Source organism: Bos indicus, chromosome 1 (genome assembly GCF_029378745.1).
Source record: "Bos indicus isolate NIAB-ARS_2022 breed Sahiwal x Tharparkar chromosome 1, NIAB-ARS_B.indTharparkar_mat_pri_1.0, whole genome shotgun sequence".
NCBI classification, from domain to species: domain Eukaryota; kingdom Metazoa; phylum Chordata; class Mammalia; order Artiodactyla; family Bovidae; genus Bos; species Bos indicus.
In genome coordinates this window covers 105,658,236-105,673,729 of record NC_091760.1, presented here as the reverse complement: position 1 = coordinate 105,673,729, position 15,494 = coordinate 105,658,236, and the positions used below count along the sequence as shown (strand labels likewise).

General features: G+C 38.6%; 1 pseudogene; it reads right to left on the bottom strand.

Annotated features, from left to right (window-relative positions):
- Positions 1-2,922: 2,922 nt before the first annotated feature.
- Positions 2,923-3,405, bottom strand: LOC109564433 (prostaglandin E synthase 3-like; annotated as a pseudogene).
- Positions 3,406-15,494: the final 12,089 nt, after the last annotated feature.

Sequence of the window (15,494 nt, the reverse complement as noted above, 5' to 3'; positions counted from 1 at the left end):
GACTAGATGGACCTTCGTTGGTAAAGTAATGTATCTGCTTTTTAATATACTGCCTAGGTTGGTGATAACTTTCTTTCCAAGGAGTAAGCATCTTTTAATTTCATGGCTGCAGTCACTATCTGCAGTAATTTTGGAGCCCCAAAATAAAGTCAGCCATTGTTTCCACTGTTTCCCCATCTATTTGCCATGAAGTGATAGGACCAGATGCCATGATCTTAGTTTTCTGAATGTTGAGCTTTAAGCCAACTTTTTCACTCTCAACTTTCACTTTCATCAAGAGGCTTTTGAGTTCCTCTTCACTTTCTTCCATAAGAACTGATGTCATCTGCCTATCTGAGTTCATTGATGTTTCCTCCAGCAATTTTGATTCCAGCATGTGCTTCCTCCAGCCCAACGTTTCTCATGATGTGCTCTGCATATAAGTTAAATAAGCACGGTGACAATATACAGCCTTGATGTACTCCTTTTCCCATCTGGAACCATTCTGTTGTTCCATGTCCAGTTTTAACTTGCTTCCTGACCTGCATGCAGGTTTCTCAAGAGGCAGGTCAGGTGGTCTGGTATGCCCATCTCTTTCAGAACTTTCCACAATTTGTTGTGATCCACACAGTCAAAGGCTTTGGCATAGTCAAGAAAGCAGAAATAGATGTTTTTCTGGAACTCTCTTGCTTTTTCAATGATCCAGTGGATGTTAGCAATTTGATCTCTGGCTCCTCTGCCTTTTCTAAAACCAGATTGAACATCTGGAAGTTCACAGTTCAGATATTTCTGAAGCCTGGCTTGGAGAATTTTGAGCATTACTTTACTAGCATGTGAGATGAGTGCAATTGTGTAGTAGTAGAGCATTCTTTGGCATTACCTTTCTTTAACTTGCAGCAAATAACTCAACATTTCTTTCAGGTCTTTTGACAATAAATTCTTTCAAGATTTCTTTAAAATATTTTAATTTTTGACTATTTTTGGTAGGATAATTGTTCTAGGTATAGAGCCTGATGCTCTTTGTTTTTTTCCTTTCACTGTCTTCTGGCTTCCATATTTATTTGAAAACTCAACCAGTATTGTCAATTTTTTTCCTTTTGAATGAATATGTCTCTTTTCCTTTGTGATATGCTGGTGTGCAATTCTCTTCATATTTATTTTTCTTGATTTGCTTACTGTTAGACCTGAGGTTTTGAACCTTTTAAAAGATTTATAAATTCTGTATTTCCTGAAATAAAGTTTGTTTTTTTTTTTTTTTTTTGCTTTCTCTCTCTCTCCTCACTTTCTTGAATTCCAGATGGACACACATTAGACCTTTGAACATGTCCTGTATATTTCTTACACTCTTCTTTATTGTTTTCCTTTGAATTTAAATTTGAATGTTTTTTTTTAACTGAAATTTAATACTACCATCTTCTGCCATCCAGTCTGATTGATGTTAAATTTTTCAAATGAGTTTTTGATTTTATATTCTTTATGTTATTGATTTGAACATTCATTTCCTGTATAGTAAAAAGAAGATATATTTTCTTTAATATAATTTTCTTAATCTTTTTTGGGCTGCTATGATACCATGGATTCAGTGACTTATAAGAACAGAAATTTCTCACATTTCTGAAAACTGGGAGTTCAACATCAGGGTACTGGAATGGTCCAATTCTGGTGAAAGCCCTTGTCTGAGTGGCAGACTTCAGACTTCTCAGTGTGTCATCAGAAGTGAAAGAGGCTAGGGAGCTCTGTGGATTCTCTATTATAAGAGTATTAATCCATCATGAGTGGTCCACAAGACCTGCTCATTCCCCAAAGTTCCCACATCTAACACCACCACATTGGATGTTAGGATTCCAACATTTGGCTTTTGGGGGCACACACCTGGCCTATAGCAATAGTCAAATATGTTATTTTGATGTTACTGTTTCCTATTAACTTCAAAGACTGGATCATTTATGTTCTATTTCTACTATCTATTTTATTTCTTCATTATCAATCACTTTCCTTCATCTAGTAATTTTGATTGCATATTGAACTTTGTGATTAATACATAGTAAAGAATCTTGCTTATAGTATTTTCCTTTAAACAATATTAAACTATTTCTGGTAAATTAAGGTTTTCAGCCCAGGAAAAAGCTGAATAAAAAAAAAAGGAATAAAAAAATCCAATAGTGTATTAACATTTTTCCCCCCACTCATTTGCCGTTCTGACAGTGCAAATACAAATTTGGTCTCTGACAGTGCAAATACAGATTTGGTCTAAATGTACAGACTCTCAAGCAACAATGTACAGCCTTTCTTCATCCTCCATGCTAACAGACATAAAAGTGTAAGGGTCAAACAATACCAAATGTACAGGCTTGAAAACCATCTAAGTTTGGGAGTTCACTAGTTTTAGCTAAGATATATCTGGAACACTGACAAGTGATCACTTACATACAATAAATAATGTGAAGTAAATTTTTTGAAAAATAAAAATTTTAGTGAAACAATCCTGAAGGATATACCAGAGGAACATGTTACCAGTTTAAAGTATCAACCAATTGTTTCAGCCACTTTCAAGTCCATGTTCTGAAATCTAAAATTTAGTTACTTTCCCTAAGCTAAGATCTTCCTATCATGTCAGTATCTGTTATGAAGTAAGGGAGATTTAGGTGAAAAAAAAATTTTTTTTTTAAATTTATCCATTGCCTAGGTCCTCAACAGCATCATGGAAATCTGGGAAATGTTCATGTACAAGCTTGTTGCCTTAGCTGACTTAAAATTGCCCCATATGATGGTACATATCAACCCTTAGTGAGGCCTTTGAAAAAACGAACAGGTTGAAAAATGGATCAAAGGAGGGAAATATAGCATCTGCCTTTAGAGCTATTAACTCAGGAATGCTTTCAATTATGAAATCTTGCAGAGAAGTTATTTTTCTTTTTCAAAATCCAGTGATGACAACATTCCTTACTCCAGATTTGGCATTTTTTCTTCATCACTGTCTTGTTAATCATCATCTGCTCAATCTACTTCTGGTAAATCCTCATCACCACTCATGTTGTTCATCATCACAGAGAAACAATCTTCATCTGAATCTTAGACATATCTTCATCTGAATCATCTTCCCAGTCTTTCTGTTTATTGAACTCCACAGTAAGCCCATTAAGCTTTGCCCTTTCTTTTGTTAACCTTGGCCATGAGTGGCCAGATTCTCCTTTTCATAAACAACATATGTCTCTTCTTTAATGGTTGGAATCATTAGGGTCAATACAGTGAAAAAGATCAATTTCATTTAAATGTTTAAAATGATCACTTCCTCCAAGACAACTGAATATAAGTTTTGATTTTTCCAAAATTTACATTAGCATCTTTACTGTCTTCAACACAAAATTCAATGAAGACATAGTCCCTCCGATCCTGAGCCTACCACTTTGCAGAAGCAAGCTGCATTATGAAGGGGGCAGGGGGATGGGTGAACAGGCGGGTGGGCCTCTCCGGCAGCAGCTCCTGGGCAGGTGACTTCTTTCAGGTGGTGACTCTAGCATCTTCTCCAGCCCTTAACTCTTGATTTCTGTCCCAGAGAGACAACTTGTTTTATACTTTACTTGCCATGATTTAGAAATGCTGTCAGGGAAACAGCCAACATGAAATTAGAGCTCATTTTGTATATTTCTCTTTTCACAAAGATTGTGTAATATGTGTGAAAGTTATTTTATGCATTTTTCTAGCTTTCTACTTATTTTTACTAGGATTGCAACTCTGATACCTCTTACTTTCACCATCAGAATAGAAAGACTCCAACTTCTTAGTTTTAACATAGATTATGTTTCAAATCCATTAAGTTATTCTTTTTGTTGCTCCTATTATTTCATTTGACTAGGGGGACTTTAAGATACTCTAAAAGTATTTTTCTAGGTGGATTAATATTGCTTTGGTTGTGACAGTCTTGTGAGGTTTATTTTTAAGAAGTCAGGCTTCTATACAGATATAATCTCATAGTAAGATGGGAAACTAAGGTTCATAGCAGATCGTTGTCTACCACAACAGAGTACACAATGGCAAGAATCAATTTTCTGTACTCATTTTATTACAGCATCCTGTTATTGTTTTAGGTCTAACCTACAGTTAGATATTTCCAAGTATATTTTGAGTAAAGTTTGCAAGTTAATTTGGAAGTGAGTAAGGAAAGTGAAGTCATGATTTAACATGAATTGTTTTAACTAGATTGGCCATTTTATAATTCTGTAGTCATGTTAAAGTGATCAAACTGACAGCTATTTTCATTCTATTTTGTATGAGTTAATGCATTTGACCTGGTATCTGATGAGCTTGTAGGTGGAACTTATTAATGGATATGTTAGTGGGAAGGTCATGACAATTATATGAGTCATCTTTTGGTAAACACAGTATAAACCAGTGTGTTTTTTTTTTCCAAGAAAGAAACAGAGATAATATTTATCTTTTGCCAACTTTCTATCAGAGTGTGATCTTCCTATAAACTGCTTTATAGTCTAATGGTTATTTGAGTGATAATAACAACCCAACTACTGCAGTTTAAGAAATTGAGGCTCAGTTTGCTGAGATTGGTCAAGATACCCTGCAGCTGAGATACAACAGATACAACTACATTTTCCAGTGTACAAGAAGGTCTGTAGCCCAGGGATTATTATGACAATAAATTGAGAAAACAGAACAAGCACTTCAGAATTCTGGTGGTAGATACATGAAATTCTTTGGGATATAATTTTCTAAAATTTTATGCTCTTGGACTCATGCCCAAAATTATGGAAACCTATTATAAAGAAATAATAGAATTCTAGAAATACAGTAATTAGCTTGATAGGATTATTCACAAAGTAAAAAGAACCTAAATTCCCCCAATAAATGATTGACTAATTAAAATACTGATATACCATACAGTAAAATATTATATACCCATATTGATATATTTTCTTTAAGAAAGGATAAATACAGATTTTACAAGATAATATTAATATATGCAGTGGAAAATACACAAGAAAACATAAAGTATACTAATGGCAATTTTCCCCAAATTGGGAAATGATAGTGTTCTTGGTGATTTTTTAATGTAGTTCTTTGTATTCTTCTGTATATTCTAAATTTTCAAAACACATATTGCTTTATTAATCAGAAAGAATTATTATATATACTTACTATACATGCATTGATCCTGAGATTGACATTGACTACTGCCACCAAAACCACTTCTTTGTATGAACACAAAAGACCACACTGCCAAGGCTCTTTTGCAGGATGGAAGTGTGATGAAATTCCAGCCAGTGTAATATCAGCACAAATGCTGTTCCTCTTCTAGGCAGTGCCAATAAAAACCTCTTTCTTTGATCTATTCTCTTTTCTTTCTGTGTAATTGTAGATGAGTCGTCAAATTTTGATTATATAAAACCCATGTTCTCTGAATCTTGACTTGGGGAGAGCCATAGTGGAAATAGATTTGTTGTGAATGATAAACTGTCTTATTGGAGCCATTATGCATTTTGTTGTTTATTTATTACAGCAGCCAGTATTACATTAAAAAACTCTCTTTGCCTCAGTTTCTCCGCATAATATGGAGATAATTATGATGATCATGATAACAACAGCAACTCTGTAGAATTATTGTGAAGTAATGTACATGATCAGAGAAGGCAATGGCACCCCACTCCAGTACTCTTGCCTGGAAAATCCCATGGACAGAGGAGCCTGGTGGGCTGCAGTCCATGCTAAGGGTTGGACACGACTGAGAGACTTCACTTTCACTTTTCACTTTCATGCATTGGAGAAGGAAATGGCAACCCACTCCAGTGTTCTTGCCTGGAGAATCCCAGGGATGGGGGAGCCTGGTGGGCTGCCGTCTATGGGGTCACGCAGAGTTGGACACGACCGAAGCGACTTAGCAGCAGCAACGTACATAATCAGTCTTCCGTAGATTTTAACTATTATTACAAACTGTATTTATTATTTTATATTGGCACCTGCCATCAGTAGGTGTTGGGATAGTGTCTGATCTATTATTTGAAAAAAGTAACTCCCTCAAAAGCAGCTTTGATATTACTTGTTTATTGAGGAGCTTGCAAACCTGCAATAAAATAGTTGATTTCCTAAAATAAGAAACATCATAATGTTCACACAACTTGATTCTTCTGTACTTTTATTAAAATCTCTCTATCCAGTAAAATACATATTGATTGTTAACTCCAGTTTATAGCAGTAACATATTTATTTTTGAACATTTTCAAAATTATATTTTAATATCTCTCTTGTAGGAACTTTGCAGTGGTTTTATTTTAGAGAGAGTGCTTTATATAAGAGAGCAGGTAAACTTAATGAGCACTGTATTTGTTGTTTTCTTACTGGATTCAAATGCACAAGAGGATCTCTTGTGATTTACCAGGTACAAATCATGAAAAGAAAGGTGTTGAAACAAAAGTGAGGCCCTGGAAGCAAATCTATTAATTTCTTAAAAGGTTAACTGGTCTAGGTTACACAGTTGTGTGTCCTTCATCTCTGTCAAATGTACTGGAGCCATTGGCATCATTGAGACTAGTCAGATCAGATCAGTCACTTAGTCATGTCCGACTCTTTGCGACCCTATGAATTGCAGCACGCCAGGCCTCCCTGTCCATCACCAAATCCCGGAGTTCACTGAGACTCACGTCTATCAAGTCAGCGATGCCATCCAGCCATCTCATCCTCTGTCATCCCCTTCTCCTCCTGCCCCTAATCCCTCCCAGCATCAGAATCTTTTCCGATGAGTCCACTCTTCGCATGAGGTGGCCACAGTACTGGAGTTTCAGCCTTAGCATCATTCCTTCCAAAGTAATCCCAGGGCTGATCTCCTTCAGAATGGACTGCGTGGATATCCTTGCAGTCCAAGGGACTCTCAAGAGCCTTCTCCAACACCACAGTTCAAAAGCATCAATTCTTCGGTGCTCAGCCTTCTTCACAGTCCAACTCTCACATCCAAACATGACCACTGGAAAAACCATAGCCTTGACTAGACGAACTTTTGTTGGCAAAGTAATGTCTCTGCTTTTGAATATACTATCTAGGTTGGTCATAACTTTTCTTCCAAGGAGTAAGCGTCTTTTAATTTCATGGCTGCAGTCACCATCTGCAGTGATTTTGGAGCCCAAAAAAATAAAGTCTGATACTGTTTCCACTGTTTCCCCATCTATTTCCCATGAAGTGATGAGACCAGATGCCATGGTCTTCATTTCCTGAATGTTGAGTTTTAAGCCAACTTTTTCACTCTCCACTTTCACTTTCATCAAGAGGCTTTTTAGTTCCTCTTCAATTTCTGCCATAACGGTGGTGTCATCTGCATATCTGAGGTTATTGATATTTCTCCCGGCAATCTTGATTCCAGCTTGTGTGTCTTCTAGTCCAGCGTTTCTCATGATGTACTCTGCATATAAGTTAAATAAGCAGGGTGACAATATACAGCCTTGATGTACGCCTTTTCCTATTTGGAACCAGTCTGCTGTTACATGTTCAGTTCTAACTGTTGCTTCCTGACCTGCACACAGATTTCTCAAGAGGCAGGTCAGGTGGTCTGGTATTCCCATCTCTTTCAGAATTTTCCACAGTTTATTGTGATCCACACAGTCAAAGGCTTTGGCATAGTCAATAAAGCAGAAATAGATATTTTTCTGGAACTCTCTTGCTTTTTCGATGATCCAGAGGATGTTGGCAATTTGATCTCTGGTTCCTCTGCCTTTTCTAAAACCAGCTTGAACATCTAGAAAGTAGTTAATATCTCTGTATCCAGCTCCTTACTAAAAGTCTGTAAATGAAAGAGCTTACAAATCTGTTGACTCACTTCCATTCAGTTTAGGCATATTATATTCTTAAAATTATTGTATTACATTTACATAAATATAGCACACGTAATGAGAAATGCAAAAATGTTAAGCATGCAACTTGGTTACACATGTGATCCATTCAGATCAAGATAAAGAACATTACTAGTATATGCATCCTTCTCTGTCACTATTTCCCAAAGATAACTGTTATTTTGACTTTATCACATAAATTATTTTTACTTATTTTTGACTTTTAAATAATTGGAATCACATGTTGTACATTTTTTATCTTCTCACATACTTAGGATATTTATGTTGTTATGTGCAGAATAACTACACAACATTCCTTTTATTTTTTGTTGTAAAAATTACATAAAACCTATTCTCATAAATTTTAAGTGTATAGTAAAGTATTGTTAACTATATGCACATCATTTTACAGTTGTCTAGAAATTTTCCATCTTGTATGACTGAATAGCATTTCCTCATTTCTCCTTGTCCCTGAGTCCCTGACAATCACCAATCCACTTTCTACTGTTATAAATTAGATTATTTATTCATTATCCATTTTAAATATAGCAGTGTGTACAAGTTACACTGCTTTCTAACTCAGTTCAGTTCAGTTCAGTCGCTCAGTCATGTCCGACTCTTTGCGACCCCATGAATCACAGCATGCCAGGCCTCCCTGTCCATCACCAACTCCCGGAGTTCACTCAGACTCATGTCCATCGAGTCAGTGATGCCATCCAGCCATCTCATCCTCTGTCGTCCCCTTCTCCTCCTGACCCCAATCCCTCCAAGCATCAGAGTCTTTTCCAATGAGTCAACTCTTCGCATGAGGTGGCCAAAGTACTGGAGTTACAGCTTTAGCATCATTCCTTCCAAAGAAATTCCAGGGCTGATCTCCTTCAGAATGGACTGGTTGGTTCTCCTTGCCATCCAAGGGACTCTCAGGAGTCTTCTCCAACACCACAGTTCAAAAGCATCAGTTTTTCGGTGCTCAGCCTTCTTCACAGTCCAACTCTCACATCCATACATGACCACTGGAAAAACCGTAGCCTTGACTAGACGAACCTTTGTTGGCAATGTCTCTGCTTTTGAATATGCTATCTAGGTTGGTCATAACTTTTCTTCCAAGGAGTAAGCATCTTTTAATTTCATGGCTGTGGTCACCATCTGCAGTGATTTTGGAGCCCAAAAAAATAAAGCCTGACACTGTTTCCACTGTTTCCCCATCTATTTCCCATGAAGTGATGGGACCAGATGCCATGATCTTAGTTTTCTGAATGTTGAGCTTTAAGCCAACTTTGTCACTCTCCACTTTCACTTTCAAGCGGCTTTTTAGTTCCTCTTCACTTTCTGCCATAACGGTGGTGTCATCTGCATATCTGAGGTTATTGATATTTCTCCTGGCAATCTTGATTCAAGCTTGTGTTTCTTCCAGCCCAGAATTTCTCATGATGTACTCTGCATAGAAGTTAAATAAGCACGGTGACAATATACAGCCTTGACGTACTCCTTTTCCTATTTGGATCCAGTCTGCTGTTCCATGTCCAGTTATTTTTGTTGTTGTTGTTTATTTATTTATTTTTAAATTTTATTTTATTTTTAAACTTTACATAATTGTATTAGTTATGCCAAATATCAAAATGAATCCACCACAGGTATACGTGTGTTCCCCATCCTGAACCCTCCTCCCACCTCCCTCCCCCTACCATCCCTCTGGGTTGTCCCAGTGCACTAGCCCCAAGCATCCAGTATCATGCATCAAACCTGGACTGGCAACTCGTTTCATACATGATATTCTACATGTTTCAATGTCACTCTCCCAAATCTTCCCACCCTCTCCCTCTCCCACAGAGTCCATAAGACTGTTCTATACATCAGTGTCTCTTTTGCTGTCTCGTACACAGGATTATTGTTACCATCTTTCTAAATTCCATATATATGCGTTAGTATACTGTATTGGTGTTTTTCTTTCTGGCTAACTGTTGCTTCCTGACCTGCGTATAGGTTTCTCAAGAGGCAGGTCAGGTGGTCTGGTATTCCCATCTCTTTCAGAATTTTCCACAGTTTATTGTGATCCACAAAGTCAAAGGCTTTGGCATAGTCAATAAAGCAGAAATAGATATTTTTCTGGAACTCTCTTGCTTTTTCGATGATCCAGCGGATGTTGGCAATTTGATCTCTGGTTCCTCTGCCTGTTCTAAAACCAGCTTAAGCATCTGGAAGTTCATGTTTCATGTATTGCTGAAGCCTGGCTTGGAGAATTTTGAGCATTACTTTACTAGTGTGTGAGATGAGTGCAATTGTGTGGTAGTTTGAGCATTCTTTGGCATTGCCTTTCTTCCTTCCCCCAACTTTTCTCCCTTTGGATAATCATAAATTCATTCTCTGAGACTATGAATCTATTTCTACTGTGTTAACCATCTGGTAGTCAAGTGACTCCATTGTATTTAGAGAACACATTTTCTTTATCCATCAAGTGGTATTTCTTCCACTTTTTGGCTATTGTCATGAACTCTTATTTTTGTTCAGTCAGTAAGTCATGTCTGACTCTTAGCAACTCCGTGGACTGCAACACACCAACTTCTCTTTCCTACACTCTCTCCCAGAGTTTACTCAAATTTATGTTCACTGAGTTGATGATACTATCTAACCATCTCATCCTCTGCCATGCTCTTTTCCTTTTGCCTTCAATCTTTCTTAGCATCAGAATCTTTTCCAATGAGTAGACTCTTCACATTAGCTGGCCAATGTAATTGAGCTTCAGCTTCAGCATCAGTCCTTCCAATGAATATTCAGGTTGGCTTTCTTTAGGATTGACTGGTTTGATCTCCTTGCAGTCCAGGGGACTCTCAAGAATCTTCTGCAACACCATGATTCAAAGCATCAGTTCTTCAGTGTTCAGCCTGCTTTATGGTCCAACTCACATCCATATATGACTACTGGAAAAACCAAAGCTTTGACTGTCTGGACTTTTTGGCAATGTGAGGTCTCTGCTTTTTAATACACTGTCTATATTTGTCATAGCTTGCCTTCCAAGGACCAAGCATCTTCTAATTTTCTGGCTGAGGTCAATATCTGCAATGATTTTGGAGCCAAAGAAAATAAAATCTATCATTGCTTCTACTTTTTCCTCTTCTGTTTGCAATGAAGTGATGGGACTGGATGTCACGATCTTAGTTTTTTGAATATTGAGTTTTAAGCCAGCTTTTTACTCTCTTCTTTCACCCTCATCAAGAGGCTCTTTAGTTCCTCTTCATTTTCTGCCTTTAGAGTGGTACATTTGTATATCTAAGGTTGTTGATATTTCTGACAGGAATCTTTGTTCCAACTTGTGATTTGTCCAGCCCAGCATTTCACATGATGTACTTTGCGTATAAGTTATATAAGCAGGGTAACAATATATAGCTTTGTCATACTCCTTTCCCAATTTTGAACCAGTCAGTTGTTCCATGTCTCATTCTAACTGTTGCTTCTTGGCCCACATACAGTTTTCTCAGAAGGCAGGTAAGGTGGTCTGGTGTCCCCATATCTTCAAGAATTTTCCACAGTTTGTTGTGATCCACACAGTCAAAGACTTTCATACCAAAGTCAGTGAAACAGAAGCAAATGTTTTTTGAAGTTCCCATTTTGTCAACTGGGGAATCTAACATTTTAATGGAATCACATTTAAAATGCCACAAGGATTTAATATTTTCACTGGATAGACTAACTTCAAATTTTATTTTAAAATATCAATAGTCAAATTTAGTCAGAAAAGGTCTGGAGGAGTAATGAAGGAGAAAAGGCTTCAGTTTAGTTCAGTTCAGTCACTCAGTTGTGTCCAACTCTTTGTGACCCCATGGACTGCAGCACGCCAGGCCTCCCTGTCCATCACCAACTCCCAGAGTTTACTCAAACTCATGTCCATTGAGTCAGTGATGCCTTCCAACCATCACATCCTCTGTTGTCCCCTTCTCCTCTTGCCTTCAATCTTTCACAACATCAGTATCCTTTCACATAAGTAAGCTCTTTGCATCACACGGCCAAAGTATTGGCGTTTCTGCTTCAACATCAGTCCTTCCAATGAACATTCAGGACTGATTTCCTTTAGGATGTACTAGTTGATCTCCTTGCAGTCCAAGGGACTCTCAAGAGTTTTCTCCAACACCACAGTTCAACAGCATCAATTCTTCAGTGCTCAGCTTTTTTTATAGTCCAACTCTCACATCCTTACATGACTACTGGAAAACGATAGCCTTGACTAGATGGACCTTTGTTGGCAAAGTAATGTCTCTGCTTTTTAATATGCTGTCTAGGTTGGTCATAACTTTTCTTCCAAGGAGCAAGCATCTTTTAAGTTCATGGCTACAGTCACTATCTGCAGTGATTTTGGAGCCCAGTTTCCACTGTTTCTCCATCTGTTGCCATGAAGTGATAGGACCGGATGCCATGATCTTTGTTTTCTAAATGTTGAGCTTTAAGCCAACTTTTCACTCTCCTCTTTCACTTTCATCAAGAGGCTCTTTAGTTCTTCTTCACTTTCTGCCATAAGGGTGCTGTCATCTGTATATCTGAGGTTATTTATATTTCCCCCAACAATCTTGATTCCAGCTTGTGTTTCATCCAACCCAGCGTTTCTCATGATGTACTCTGCATAGAAGTTGAATAAGCAGGGTGACAATATACAGCCTTGATGTACTCCTTTCCCTATTTGGAACCAGTCTGTTGTTCCATGTCCAGTTCTAACTGTTGCTTCCTGACCTGCATACAGACTTCTCAAAAGGTAGGTTAGGTGGTCTGGTATTCCCATCTCTTTCAGAATTTTCCACAGTGTATTGTGATCCACATAGTCAAAGGCTTTGGCATAGTCAATAAAGCAGAAATAGATGTTTTTCTGGAACTCTCTTGCTTTTCCGATGATCCAGCAAATGTTAGCAATTTGATCTCTGGTTCCTCTGCCTTTTCTAAAACCAGCTTGAACATCTGGAAGTTCATGATTCACATATTGCTGAAGCCTGGCTTGGAGAATTTTGAGCATTACTTTGCTAGCATGTGAGATGAGTACAATTGTGCGGTAGTTTGAGCATTCTTGGGCATTGCATTTCTTAGTGATTAGAATGAAAACTGACTTTTTCCAATCCTGTGGCCACTGCTGAGTTTTACAACTTGTTGGCATATTGAATGCAGCCTTTTCACAGCATCATCTTTAGGATTTGAAACAGCTTAACTGAAATTCCGTCACCTCCACTAACTTTGTTCATAGTGATGCTTCCTAAGGTCCACTTGACTTCACATTCCAGGATGTCTGGCTCCAGGTGAGTGATCACACCATCGTGATTATCTGGGTCATCAAGATCTTTTTTGTAGAGTTCTTCTGTGTATTCTTGCCACCTTTTCTTAATATCTTCTGCTTCTGTTAGGTCCATACCATTTCTGTCTTTTATTGAGCTCATCTTTGCATGAAATATTCCCTTGGCATCTCTAATTTTCTTGAAGAGATCTCTAGTCTTTCCCATTCTATTGTTTTCCTCTATTTCTTTGCACTGATCCATGAGGAAGGCTCTCTTATCTCTCCTTGCTATTCTTTGGAGCTCTGCATTCAAATGTATATATCTTTCCTTTTCTCCTTTGCTTTTCACTTCTCTTCTTTTCACAGCTATCTGTAAGGCCTCCTCACATAGCCATTTTGCTTTTTAGCATTTCTTTTTCTTGGGGATGATCTTGATTCCTGTCTCTTGTATAATGTCACAAACCTCTGTCCATAGTTCTTCAGGCTCTCTATCAGATTTAGTCCCTTAAATCTATTTCTCACTTTCAGGGTATAGTTGTTAGGTATTTTATTTAGGTCATACCTGAATGGTTTAATGGTTTTCATCACTTTCTTCAATTTAAGTCTGAATTTGACAATAAGGAGTTCATGATCTGAGCCACAGTCAGCTCCACGTCTTGTTTTTGCTGACTGTAGAGAGCTTCTCCTTCTTTGGCTGCAAAGAATATAATCAATCTGATTTCAGTGTTGACCATCTGGTGATGTCCATGTGTAGAGCCTTCTCTTGTGTTGTTGGAACAGGGTGTTTGCTATGACCAGTGCATTCTCCAGGGAAAACTCTATTAGCCTTTGCCCTGCTTCATTCTGTACTCCAAGGCCAATTTGCCTGTTAGTCCAGGTGTTTCTTGACTTCCTACCTTTGCATTCCAGTCCCTATAATGAAAAGGATATCTTTTTTGAGTGCTAATTCTAGAAGGTCATGTTGGTCTTCAAAAGTTCAACTTCAGCTTCTTCAGCATTACTGGTAGGGGCATGTACTTGGATTACCGTAAATTTGAGTGGTTTGCCTTGGAAACGTTCAGAAATCATTCTGTCGTTTTTGAGATTGCATCCAAGTACTGTATTTCAGACTCTTGTGTTGACTATGATGGCTACTCCATTTCTTCTAAGGGATTTTTGCCCACACTAGATATAATGGTCATCGAGGTTAAATTCACCCATCCCAGTCCAATTTAGTTTCCTGATTACTAAAATGTCAATGTTCACTCTTGTCATCTCCTGTTTGGTCACTTTCAGTTGCCTTGATTCATGGACCTAACATTCGAGGTTCCTATGTAATATTGCTCTTACAGCATCGGACTTTGCTTCCATCACCAGTCACATTCATAACTGCATGTTGTTTTTGCTTTGGCTCTGTCTTTCATTCTTTCTGGATTTATTCCTCCACTATCTCCAGTCATATATTGGGCATCTACCAACCTGGGGAGTTCATCTTTCAGTATCCTATCTTTTTGCCTTTTCATACTGTTCATCGGGTTCTCTTGAATCCCATGTTCATGTAAGAAAAGGCTTATAAGGCATTAACATCCATGACAGTGATTGCAGTAGACTTATGAAATATTGAGGAATATGATAGCTTATGGTAAATGGTGTCGGTTTCGTGATCTCAGAAGATTTAACTTTGGGACCAGGAACCAGGCTTGATCACCCAGGAGCTTTTGTGTAGCAGAATTTTACTAAAGTATAAAAAGGTACAGAGACAGCTTCTGACAGACATCATAAGGGGGGTTGGAGAGTGCCCCCTTGCTAGTGTTAGCAAGGGAGTTATATACTTTTTAAATTAGTTATTACAATAAATCAAAAGAATGTCTCAAGGTTGTAAAAGCTTTACCAGACCCACTCCCACAATTTACATTTTAGGATAACAGGATTAGAATTTAACAATAGAAAAAGCCTACCAGACCCACTCCCATAATATACATTCTGGTGCACATAGTGTGGGCAGCTGCAACGGCGCACATAGCACAGTCGAGAGGAGCTATCCCACATCCGCTGTGTGGGCAGAAGCCGGGAGGACCCCATGCCCAAGGGGCAGTGGCCAAGAGGAGTTACGCCACATCCGAGGTCAGGGGCAGTGGCCGAGAATGCCAGGCTGCAACGGTGTAGGAATGGCTGAGAGGAGCTACCCCACGTCCGAGGTCGAGGCCGTGGCTGGGAGGAGCTATCCCATGTCCAAGGTCAGGGATGATGGCTGAGAGTGCCAGGCTGTGACAGCGCAGGAGCAGACGAGAGGAGCTACCAGCCGCCCAAGGCCAGGGGTGGAGGCTGGGAGGAGCTAATCCCTGCCTGAACCAGGGGTGGCGGCCAGGAGGAGCAACCCCACATTCAAGGAGCAGTGGCTGCGTGGGCGCAGGAGGGCCTAGAGGAGCTATTCCACATTCAAGGTCAGAAGGGACGGT